The following is a 12,941-nucleotide window of genomic DNA, read 5'->3' as shown; positions in this document are numbered from 1 at the left end:
GTGATCGGATCTCACTTCTCCACTCAATATGCAAATAAACACGTACATCATTTCCGTTTGCAACGACCAAATGCGTTGTTGTTTTTAACCGGCGGGAGGCAGCAATGCACTACCTGTGCGTAGTCTGCGAAGAAGAAGAAGAAGAAGAAGAAGTCGTAGTCGTAGTAGTAGTAGTAGTAGTAGTAGTGCAGGCAAAATCTAAACAAAAACAGACTGGGTCTATTCCTTGGCATGTTCCAGGCAAACCAAATCGCCCAAGATGTTTGACGCACTCGTAATATGTCTCTATGCGCTTTCCAAAAAAGCTTTTTAAAAGGTGGTGGACAAAGCCAGCTTATGTGATTTGAGAACCAACCAAAATTATACAGGGCGGTCCTTCAATGTGGGCCAGGACGCATTCGTGTACACACTGCTAAAAGAATGTGGCCATGTGCAACCCAGACCACCTCCGAATGTGGTCTGAGTGATCGGATCTCAGTGCATCCTCAATGCATCTTGGGTGCATTCACACTTGTAGTTAGAGCTGTCCACTTGTGATCGGATCACCCAAGACAAATTTTAATGCCAGGTCTGAACACGGCCTGAGTGAAAAATCTAACAGGGGAGAGGACCCAGGAAGTACAGCATCTCATCAGCTACAGATAACAGAAGCTGAGATGCATGTTGACCAATATATCAGGGGGAGGGAAGGAGAGAAAAAATTGTGCGTCATCAGCACAACACTGATAGGACAGGGCATAGGAAGAAATGACAGACCAAGAGACTTAGTATACAGAGAGAAAAGGAGATTACTAAGGACTGAATCCTTCATCCCCCTCTCATATATTTTGGAATGGGTGGCAATCAAGGTAGGAGAGCAGTGCCGCAGATCCCCAAGGTAATCGGAAAAACAGCAGGTGGGGGTAGCCGACTGTGTCAAATACTATAGAGAAGTTGATCACAACAGAGGGGAGAGAGAAACTGCCTCTGCACACTGTCTGCAAGGAAGGCCTTCTGGAATTAGTGGCCAGTACTGAAACCAGACTGGTGAGGGTCTAAGCAGTGGGGAGAGAGTTGGTTTAAAACAGCACATTCAAAGGTTTATAGAGAGAAAGGGGATAAGAAAGACAGGACAGTAACTGAGGGGGGTCAAGAGTAGGTTTCTTCAGCGGTTGACACAAGCTTGCCTGACTGAGGGAACACGTCCAATTGACTGGGATGGTTTCACCAGTAATTAGCTGAATGCGACAATGTCAGGAGAGATGGACTGGTGCACAATAAGGGAGAAGGCTGAGGAGAGGGCTACTGAGGAAGCAGTGTTGTCTGGGGTGAATCATGTTTCAGTGAGGGCAAGAAACTGAAGGGAGATAGAGAGGCGTGGGACCAGGTGAAGTCTTGTGAACGGAAAACCAGTTGACTGAAGGACGAGCAGATTGGAATAGGAAGGAAGCACATGGAAATGAATGCTAATAGCAGCAAACAGTCCTGCTGAAGCAACTTTGCAGTACACCATCAATGGACTTTCACAGATAGAATCCCTTGTCTTAGTCCTACTGAATCTAACCTAGGCTGTTGCTAGGACTGCCTTTTCAACAATGTTATATGCTAAAATACTTACTAAACAATTAACAACTGGACAGGCTGTCTCAGCTGAAACATGCACAGTTAATAAGCAATTGAATACACCAGGTCCACTTACTAATTTCTCCACAAAAACAATCCAAACATTATGGCTAACTACTGCTACTCAAAATTCTGTTTCAAGCAACACAAAAGTTAGTTTTATCAATTTATTTATTTTTTGTTTATTTCTTTTGAAGTAAAACAATAAAAATGTCAAAATCATGAAAAGCCACCAGGCAGGCCTTTGTCAAGTCCTGCTGGGTGCCACTGTGCATATGCAATTAGCTCAAAGCTGTGATTTTAACATCCCAGCCCTCCATCATATACACAATACACCAAGTTAACATGAAGTAGAAGCAGGAAAAGCATGTCTCCCAAGCTTACTGACACAATTGCACTCTTTCATCTCCATGTTTATGACAGAGGCATTTTATAACCTCTGAATACCACCAGAGACTAAGTCAAATATGCATTTGGGAAATGGAAATTTTAGTGTCCCTTTTTGGATTGAAGGATACAGTTACGTGCATAAAAAAAACCTACAGAATTACAGTATTTCACTATTACAGCGCGCAGATACATGAAACATGTGGCCAGAGAAAAGATTTGTGTAGATCCCTCATAATCATGGCTAGCTGTGTTGTAATGCCAAGTAATGTCATCTTCTACCAGTTGAACAGATCACCTCAGCAGTGCAACATGTGTTACTGATAGTCAGAAGCCTGAAAGAACATTGCAAATAAAACCATAGCACCATTAACATGACACAACCATTTCTCTCATCATCCTCATTTCTCATTATAAATTAAAGTCCATTCAAAAAACAGCAGGTACAAATGCAGCCATTAACATGACAAAACATTGACAGTTTCTCTCATCAAGCTCTTTTACAAAAATTAAAATCTGTTAATTATTCAAGAGGTACACATACCCATCATTACAAATGCTATTTTGCAACTGGGTCATGAGTATTATGAGAGATCTAATAGATACTTCCCCAAACCAGTTGAATAGCTTGCATGATATCATTCATAAGGGGGCTTTAATTGTTCAGTTGAAAGTGCTGTGCTTCTATAGCCATTTTTCGTAAAAACACAGCAACCTGAATTATGCTTCTCTGCATTTTTGCTGCAATATATTACATTAGCACTCAATCTTAATTTACAATCATCCAAGCAATTGGTTTTGCTCTGGGAATTATGCATGTGATGTGCACTTCAGTGTGTATGCTTGCTTCATTTCAGTTGCATGCAAAACTTAAATCACATTGCTAAAATACTATCTAAAAGTATTTTTCCTAGACAAAAGAAAACATACTTTATTTTACCATTTTCTTCTCAAACAAAAAACCTCAATGATAATATGTTCATGATTTATTTGTTAGGTTGTCAATAGAAAACCCCAAAAACTGACAAAGGAATAAATACTGATTGTTCTTGCTTTCTACACAATAGACATCGCTGAACCGTATTCATTTCAAAACTCTATTTTTGCCCACAGCTGTGTTCAAAGGATGCCAAGCAGGTAGGTGTGCAGTAGAATGAAATCAAAGATAGTGACAGGACGAAGGAGAAACAAGCTCAACTGCATGGCAGATCTCTATAGCCGCGTTTCCACCAAAATTACCCGGAACTTTCAGTCCCAGGAACTACTTTACCAGGAACTAAAAGGTTCCTTCAGCCAATGGTTGTCTGCGTTTCCACCGGGGTCTAAAGTACCGCGAAGATTAGGCAAATTAGCCCACTGACGTTGTCGTCGGTCCATCTGTCATATGATTTTTTCTGTAACCCCATACTACCACCGAAGTAGCCTACATTATTTTCTAATAACCGGGACAGCCCGGAGGGGTTTATTCCACTTATATACAACGGGTTACCAACAATATATATATATGGTTACTTTTGTATTTATTGATTTTCATATATCCTCTCAAACCCATTCATTAACAGCAGAAAACATGCACACGTTGTAAACAATTTGCTGTTTTATTACTTTCTCGTCGTCAATTCCATATAGGCTAATCGCAAAATGACAAGAATAGAACGAAAACTCGGACTTGCGTGAAAATGTAAATGAGTAGTGGTACAGCCACCGTTTGCTTTCCTTCGAAGTTACTGCTAGCCGAGCAGCGAAGTGTTCCCTCCAGATGCGAACCATGCACCATAAATGAGTCCATAGTCTTCCTGGTCTTTTCGTGGAATTGAAAAATGGCAGTAAAATTGAGTAAAATTACGGCAGTCTGAAAAAGCTAAAGGGAAGATTACTAGAATTAACCTGTTATTTTACCCGGATAAAAAGTGCGGAAGGTGATTTCCAGTTTGCTTGTACTGTATCACCAATGTTAATTATGCAGAACTACCGCATACCTCACATAACTGTATCAAACGTTTTGAGTCAATTACAACGGGCTAACAAAGAAAATCCGGAAGAAAATATTCAGCAACCGAATTAATCCGTTTGAATGTTTTGGTAGCCTACGTAATATGCTGTCCCAGCACGAATGCTTAGCATTTTATAAAACGAATACTAAAGCAAGAAAATAACAGAACAGCACACGTTATAATTCCAAGACGTTGACAGGCTATAACCAAAAGTAGGCTACTGCGCCGCATAACATACAAGTTTGATTTGAAGTTATTATGAAAATAAATTGGTTTGCCGCTGCATATTTTCAAACATGGCGGGTAATGGCGGAAAATAAATACAACACAAATGCTACGAGTACTCGACCAATCAGAAATGTTCAGCGCTGCAAGCTCCACCCAAAAGGTTCCTGTACTTTCGGAAAGTACTACCCCCCGAGCAGGAACGTTTTGGGGGGTAAAACAAAGCCCCCAGAACTAAATTTAGACCCTAGTTCCTGCGGTGGAAACGCACTGAGTTCCTCAAAAGGTTCCTAGTTCCGGGGTATAGTTCCTGCGGTGGAAACGCGGCTTATGATCTCACAAAGGTCTTAAATTGGGTCAATAAAGATCTATTGATCGGCCCAGGTCTCATTTTCCAACAGTCATTACGGCTATGCGGAAGGCAGTCAAACTGCAATTAGAAGCTTCACCCAACCCTTCTCCATTTGTTGAGTTGCTTACTTGCTGGTCTTAATGATGTGTTTAATTTCTGACTAATGCTATGGGCTTTATACAAGTGGAAAACAGCAATGTTCCACCATTGCTTTTGCTTCAATTAGTGCAGAGCAAAAGATTTTGATATATTTTCAATTTTGAATCCTCATCAAATTTCTATAGTGCATTTCAATTTGGCATTTCTTCCTGAAATTCACCTGAGAAAATACAAAAACACATTACCTTCAGTCACACTCCAATTCCCAGCTACCATTGTGTAACAACAAGTGTGTACTGCAAGCTTATGTCACCCCATTCCAGCAAGAACACACACAAGCAAAAGTAGTAATCCTAGGCATAGGCAATATAGGCACTTGCCTAGGGCAGCAACTTGCTGAGTACATACATATGGCTTGCACTCCTTGTTATGTGAATGTGTGTGTCCTTGTATATCCATTCTCCTCTGTTGTACTTGTTCTCATTTTTGTTTGCGTTTTTGCATTTGTATCTTTTTTTCTTTTGCAGCACATGTCTGTTGTTGCGTCTGCTTTACCTTTTTGTATACGTTTTGAAATTTGCATCATATCTGGATTTGGAGAACATTTACCTTAATGTTTGTGTTTTCGCTTCTGATAAGCGATCTTCCTTGTGGGCGAAACATAGGTGAGTCAAGAGCACAGATCGAATCTGAGATTAGAAGCCTAACCAATTCTGCATCGACATGAAGCGGCCAAACCCATCTGGTGCCTAAATTAAAAAGAAACTAGCCAGCTTGGTATGAAATCCTTGTCTGTATAAATGCTGTTGTCTGTATAATCAGCTGTTATAATTGTGCCTTGCTATAACAAACAACATGCATTTTTGCTGTTATATGTTTACAGAATTCCATCTAAAGAGAAAACGAGAAGGTTGGTACCTCATGGGGTGGGCTTCAGATTTGGAGATTATTTCTTTAAAAAATAAATTTTACTCATCAACGTGTTTGACTTTTTAAGAGTCTGGTGTTTAATGTTCAATGTATTCTGCGACTTTACTTGCTGCATTGACACAGCCTCATCGTCCGGATGCTCCAAGTAATTAATGGAAAAGCGACAACGACCGGCATTAACAATAAGCACACATCAGATTGGTCTGTATGGTAGGTCATTTGTTTTGTAAAAGCTTACCTGGGTTTTGAGACACAAACAAAAGCAGCTTTCCTCATCTATTTGGACATTACAACAATTCACAATAAGTTACAGAATTGCTTTTGCATCACTTGCATTACTTTTTTTAATGAATAAAGCCCCTTGCATCGTGATCTAAGGCTGTGGCTGGCCTCATTACCAATGTAAATGTGTTTCCTTGATTTGCATTAGCATGTGCAAAAAAAGCCTGCGTATGTACATTATAGGCCGTTTTCATTTACTGTTACAATTATTCCGCACCCCTGTTACTGTACGATACTGACTAGGTGGTGCATGTATTTAGGTTTTAATTGTATCTGACTCAATCAACTTATGAATGTAATTGAAACTGCTAATGACTACTGACATAGTCTGCCTACACTGGGCTGCGACTTCTGCTATAGAATATATTGCAATGAGCCACATGAAAATTGCAGTGTGCTGCTCAATCTTGACTGACACACCCCCAGAAGCAGCTCTCCTCCCTCACAGGGCGAGTCACAAAACTACCAAACAACTTAGGCCTATCAAAATCCATGATGAAAATACCACTGCACCAGTGCAACGGCTCTCAACACGCCAAGCACCAGCCGAAAAACAGAACCCAGAGACTTTTGCAGTAAAGTCCACCATCATTTAACTGTTTAATATCAATCGGAAATAAGTCTAATTTAATTGCTATGATCTGTTTGTATTATATAATTAAGGACAACACCAGTTTCTAAGGACAAGCGAAATAATGTCCTGCTAGGCTGCACCCATTGGGTGCCTATAGAAATAGCCCATATGTTCATTTATTTTTTAACAAATGAGGGAAATATGCCCTGACAGCACTGTTTAAAAATTCAAAATTATCATCAATGTTGGCATTAGCATCATTACAGCATAGACATCCCTTTTGAAATTATTTTTCAAAAACCTGAAGACTTATTTCTCTGAACATACAATTTCCTGTTTCGGTTTGTCTTTCAGCAGCTTGCAGCAGGCATTAGTAGGCTACAGTAGGCTACTTTTTTAGTTTATGTACCAACTGAATCTTTCATTTTGTTCATTCAGTACAATCAGTACATTTAGTTCATTGAGTCTTCCAGGACATTCAGTACAATCAGTGCATTTCATACAAGTTGTTCCTTTCGAACTATCAGTAGGTTAACGAATTGAACGAAAGACTAGTCAGACACGCTTGCGCTCCAGCAGTCTACACAAGCAATTTCATATCAAAGATTTAATTACATAAATAGCATTTGCAATGCATAAAGAGTAAATACAAAAAAAATCCTATTTGTATAGTAATTGCAAGTATGCCTGATGCTTACACTTTGATAAATTGGTGATATGTCACTATGTCGCTATTAGAACAGAGCATAGGGGAGATGTGAACTAGTTAGGGTAGCGTGCAGACCAATATGGACCACAAGGGGGAGGGAGTTCAGATCATTTGGTGAATTGAATCAGTCCAGGAGCTGAAATTTAGCTTCAGTATGTAACATTGACCGTTCAGTTTGGACTGAGTTTAAAAATGAATCATTCAAAAAGATTATTTGTTCAATTTGGAACAATACTACTCTCATCCCACACTCCACAAGTGAGGAATGGCAGGATGTGTTGTTTGATAACTACAGACAGCTTGCCTTAGTCTCCTGTGAAAAGCTGCAGTGCCGTACCATGTTGACAAACATCAGAGACAGCATCTCAGAGTAGGAGTGTTGATCTAGGATTAGGTTTCTACTAAACCTATCCTAACCTTCTATTACAAGCTATAAAGCAAAACTGATCTTAGATCAGCACTCATATGCCGAAACACTTTGTCAACATGGGACTAGGGTATCTGATGTCTGACACAATGATCCAGTCGTTCTTCCCCTACTCCTGCAGAAATGATCCACAAACAGGGTATAGCAGGCAGGCTGAGACAGAAAGGTTTCCCGTTTAACCCTCACCAAGTTTCTTTCAGCCGTCAACAAAGAAGAGGAGGGGATGCAAAGTCCTCAACAGCCCAGCCACTTGATCCCCACAAGTAGAAAACTGAAAGGAAACAGCATAAGGGACGGACACATTCCACTGAACCCGCTTTATGCATCTTGCAGCACTTGTTGACCACCACCCCTTAGCCCGAGAGTGCTTAGTTCACAAAATACTGCGTCACCATCCCCCAAATGACCTACACCCTCAAAAACCGTCATGAGATGAGTTGAGATACTTTTGTCAAAATTAGACGGCAGCAAATGCTTAGTAATATTATTAGTAATATTATAAAATAAAAAAGCTAAAATTTCTGGAGGATGTTTCAGAGCAAATTCCAACCATTAAATAAATGATTAACAGTGACAGAAAACTGTTGCATAAATCTGTGTTCTCACTTTTCCAAGACCCAACTAACCAAGGAACAGGAACATTGATAAACTGAATATCTATCTTCTAGAAAAGAATGATTTCCAAAAATACATTAAAATACACAGAATAACTAAGAATTTTTAAATAAATAAGAAATGTATAATGCATTACAAAATTATCTCAAACAGTAAAAACTTTGCACAGCAAAGTTATGTACTTAAAATGCATTTAAAAGCTGAAATGGAGTAGTGTGTTGTACAAGGACAAGGACTCTGAACTTATACATGTATATATCCCATGCAGTGCATTTCCCATCTCTATCTGTAACCCTCTCAGTTTTTCCTTTCTTAATAAGGTGGGGGGAAAATGTGAACTGATAACTAAACTGTAATGCTATTCTATTGCTTCACGTCATTTAGAAAAACAATGTTTGTGTAATTCCTGTCGCTTTCATTTGAGACAGACACCTCACCATGTGTTGCTTAAGCAAAACAAGTGCTTTGAATGTGCTTTGCATCACAGCTGGGCTTCATTTTTGCAATGGTAATCTGCCAAATCCCCCACAGTAATTCAGGCCTCAAGACAAACACAGACCTCCGCTGACATGTTGATCAAACAGTTGTGGCTTAACGCAGCAAGAATCCCTCACAGGTGCAATTCCTTATTGCCAATATGACCATGGCTCGTACAAAAAGATATCCTGCATGCCAGGTCAGTTTGCCATGGGATTAGGCCAAGTGTAGTTTTCAGTAATATAAAAGATGTCCTTGATAAGGAGTCAGAGACAAGCTGTAATGATAAAATAGGGGTGCATTTTCTAGCTAAATTAGATGATCTGAAAGCTGTAATTGGTTGTCTTCACATGTGCAATAAACAGAGGACTAAAAATAAAGTTATTATCTTCTTTTCCATTCCATTATAACCACAGTTAGGTATATGCCTGAAGTTGGTTCTTTACAAACTCCTGCAAGCACTTTTTTGTAGTTCAAAAATAAGATTTAAATATCTAAAGAACAGATCAGTTTAAACCCAGTAACAATTCACAGAGATTCACGGTCTAGAGTTTTTTTGTTTTTTTTTGGTTTACAAAATATAGGTATAACAAATTGAAGTAAAAATTTAGGTTTTATCCAATGAAACATATTTGTTTAGTGTATGTTTTCAGTTGGCCCAAACAGTCTTTGTGTGTGAAGGAAATTTTAGGTATCGAAGGTTCCCCTAGTGTGCTGAGTTTAAAATGGCTGGCAAATGCACTTCAAGTAACTTCAGAGTGCCTTGTATAAACTTTATGGTTCCAACAAAAAATAAATAAACATGATTATTTTAAGAATAATTGGCTAATGTACATATTTGTAACTTCTGAAGGCATAACACTGTAGTAAAAGCTGCTTTGGAGTTTCTTGAAGCATACTTTCCTCTTTCAGACCACAAACCCCAATACGCCCCAATACCCGCCATTGTAAAGCTGGCAGGTGATTAGAAAGTATCCGTCATCGCACACAAAAACTGTCTGAGCCAGCTGAAAGCAAACACTGTAACTGAAATCATGCAAACTCCAGAAAGTCAACTTTCCCTTTCACCATTTGTAATAATCCAATTTGAAAAATCTGGAAATTGTAGTTAAAAATACTAACAGCTCACTTAATTGCACTGTCAATATACTCTGTCGTCCGTTTCAATGCTTATTGTCTTTGAGGATAATTCATCACTTCATTTTTACCCTGTTTTATTCCTTTTTTTACTATCAGTGTTTATTTATCTTTGGGGGTCACAGAAATTACAAGAAGAAAACATCAAATTACTTAAAAACAATAAAAAGAAAACTAAGCCTTCGACAGAGAGAGAGTGTCTGTGTATGCGTATGTGTGCACCCGTGACATCAAGAATAACCTGGCTGCCCTGTGTTCTGGCTGTTCTTGGTGCGCCTCATTCCCAAGAAAACAGTGTCATCCTTGACAGGTCCATATCAATAGGCACCAAACAGCCTTAGGCCCCTCCTTAACCACCTCTGCACGTGCACACATGCACGCACACATACACACACACACACAAAATGAAAAAAAAAACTTTCAATGGCCTTGGCTCCTTATTTGGCACTGGGTGTAAGCCTCCTCTGGATGTTAACCCCTCTCAGTTTTCAGCAGGGCTTATGGGTCTTCACTCCACCCAATGGGGAGCACTCAGAAGCTTTGCCATATACAAAGACCCTAAGCATGGCACTCTATGTAAGAGGGCTCAAAAGATAGTGACGTAGCACATTTTATTTAGATCCCACCAGAAAGGGACAGGTTTTCACGATCTTTCAAGGCTCCCTTTGAGACAGCCCTGGTTTAAACTGTTTTCCCCAGAACGGTGACTAACCCTAGCCACTTTCTTTCACCCGTTATTATTCCAGAACTCCAGTGTTACAAGGAAGGACTGCGATTACAATGTTTTATTTTTTATTATTGCTTTTTTTTTTGGGACCATGAGCAAGACAGCGAAAACCCAAACAACATTAAGTGACCGTCCTCAATTCAAAATAGTTTAAGTTGAATATGTAAAATAACTATTGAATTACAAATATACATATTAACGGCATGGTTTCAAGAATCTCCCATTTAGATAACAATACACTAATATAAATATTTAATACATTATTAGACATCAATAACGCACTCTAACACAAGTATCCTCCAAGATGAATGTACGCCATGACAAACATAATTATCTACACATTTGTGTGTACCAGTGTAAATTATTGTTTTATTGTGTTTTTACACATGCAATGTACTAATTGCTGCTAAGGCTAGATTTTTTTCTTTTTTTTACTCCATTGGTCTCCCAATCGTTAAACGAGCAGCCTGTATTTAACACTAAAGTTCGGATATGTTAAAATCTGATTTCTCCCTTTTGATGGAGCAATAATACCACATTGCTCACGCGAATTAGCCATAAAAAACAGCGCTCTCACCCATACATGAATATGAAATAATAATTAAAGAGGATTGTGTCCATTTGTTTTCTTTTACGAGCTCAAGATCGATAGTCACATTTCCAACACTAAAAATAATTTCATATTTCATCAGGCTATTCTTGGTTTAATTAGTTATGCATGTGTCCGCGCAAAATATAGCTAGCCTAGGTCATCATGAGAAGAACATGACAGACCATTTCTTATACACTGTCGACAGCCGAAGAGAAAACAAGCTAAAGGCGTTGCGTTGAAGGGCTAGTAGAAGCTCCCCGTTATATACCCTAGTTCTTGATAGTTTGAAGCCTATAGTTTGATAGACAAGCCTATATCTGTAGCACGACGAGCACAAATACGATCGCCCTAAATTCCTACAATCGTATGCCCCATTTCAAAGATTTAAATATTTGCATCATATTCTTGACTGGAAAAAATATCCAATGCATGTTATCCCGCAACAGACTTTTTTTTTAAAAGATGAAAGAAAAAATCGCGACAAAGATGCTGCATGTCACGTCGTGCCAACGTCGTGATTTATTTTGAGATTCTTACCAATCATTTTGAACACACTCTTCAGTGAATATTCTCACATGGTCACTGACAAAGTTATATGAGAGAGCGCGTAGGTGTCAGATACTATAGCCTTACGGAACAGCCCAGTTACAAAAACAGACTAATCTTACATGGACACTCGATTAATGTATCAAGCCAAATCATGTAAAAGGTTTCAAACAAATAGCACACTCTATTAAAACCGATAAATTACATCTACCCACCTAGCTATAAACTTCCATCGAACCTCGGGACACAACGTCTACTAGTACTATAGCCGCCTACCTTTCAGCATGTTGTATCAATGTAACGGTAGTCTATTATTCGTCATTTTTAACCCTAAACTCAGCTACTACAGTGAGAACATAAGCACGGATGCGAGGATGTCTAGCTAATTCAACACAATTTTACTGATCCTTGCGTGTAGCCGTTTGGTAGCATTATGCACTTTTGTAATTGAAACACACATGCTTACCATTCTGCAGACACATCCAACGTCTGTCCTGGTCGTTCCGTAGTTAATCGCCGAAATACAACGGAAGACAGCCACAATTTCGTCTTTCAGTTATATAATAGTTGTAGTAGTAGCAGTAGTATTTTCTAGTCGATTCTGTGCAGCGCGGTTAAGAGACAGGGCTTCTCGTCGTTGCTTGTTGGAAAAAAATGCAAGGATGCAGTAGGCTACGTACCAGTATTGACAAGGAATCTTGCAACAAAAAAATAATATAGGCTAAAAACGCCCTACGTCCAATGGTATCAGAACAACATGGGTTTATTACATACAGAATAGCAGTTCTGAGTGCGCAATCCGAAAGCTAAAAATCCGTGGCAGCCACACAACCCGAAACTACAAGATTTCACTCTGTAAGAGAGGGCAGTGAGCCAGCCTAGTGCTGAGGATTGACAAACTACAAACATGCATCCAGGGCTGGCTTGTACCAAGTAACAGGGGGTGTCACTGGACCTCCTGCGGTAACCGCATCTGCATTCGAAACGACAGGCTACTTTCTTCACAAACCTTGAGGTGAGACCTCGTTCACGGGGATTGCAAAGAGAATTGTGTGTGGAATGATAGCCTACGTGTAAACTAAACATAGGCTATATAGGCATAGCCTAGTGAACGAGTACTAAAAAATCAAAAAGAATTAGCCTATCCTATTGATAGTATGATGTCCCTTTCAGTAGCCTATTGGTTCTGTGTTATCGCATGTTCAAAAACAAAGCGCATTCCAGGGTAGAAATTACATTTATTTTACATTTACAGTACATTTTATA

The 12,941-nt window shown here is 39.3% G+C and overlaps 1 protein-coding gene across 12 annotated transcripts in view; it reads right to left on the bottom strand.

Annotated features, from left to right (window-relative positions):
• Nucleotides 1–12,630, bottom strand: part of LOC118235505 (teneurin-4) — a 247,925-nt gene extending 235,295 nt beyond the window's left edge. For 10 of the 12 annotated variants that reach the window (XM_035432920.1, XM_035432921.1, XM_035432922.1 and 7 more), the window contains exon 1: nt 12,142–12,630. The gene's annotated coding sequence lies outside the window, so the exon portion shown is untranslated. The remainder of the gene's footprint in view (nt 1–12,141) is intronic. The other 2 variants (XM_035432929.1, XM_035432932.1) reach the window with 1 other exon arrangement.
• Nucleotides 12,631–12,941: the final 311 nt, after the last annotated feature.

This window comes from Anguilla anguilla, chromosome 9, assembly GCF_013347855.1.
Source record: "Anguilla anguilla isolate fAngAng1 chromosome 9, fAngAng1.pri, whole genome shotgun sequence".
Lineage (NCBI taxonomy): Eukaryota > Metazoa > Chordata > Actinopteri > Anguilliformes > Anguillidae > Anguilla > Anguilla anguilla.
This window is presented reverse-complemented; position numbering and strand designations above follow the sequence as displayed.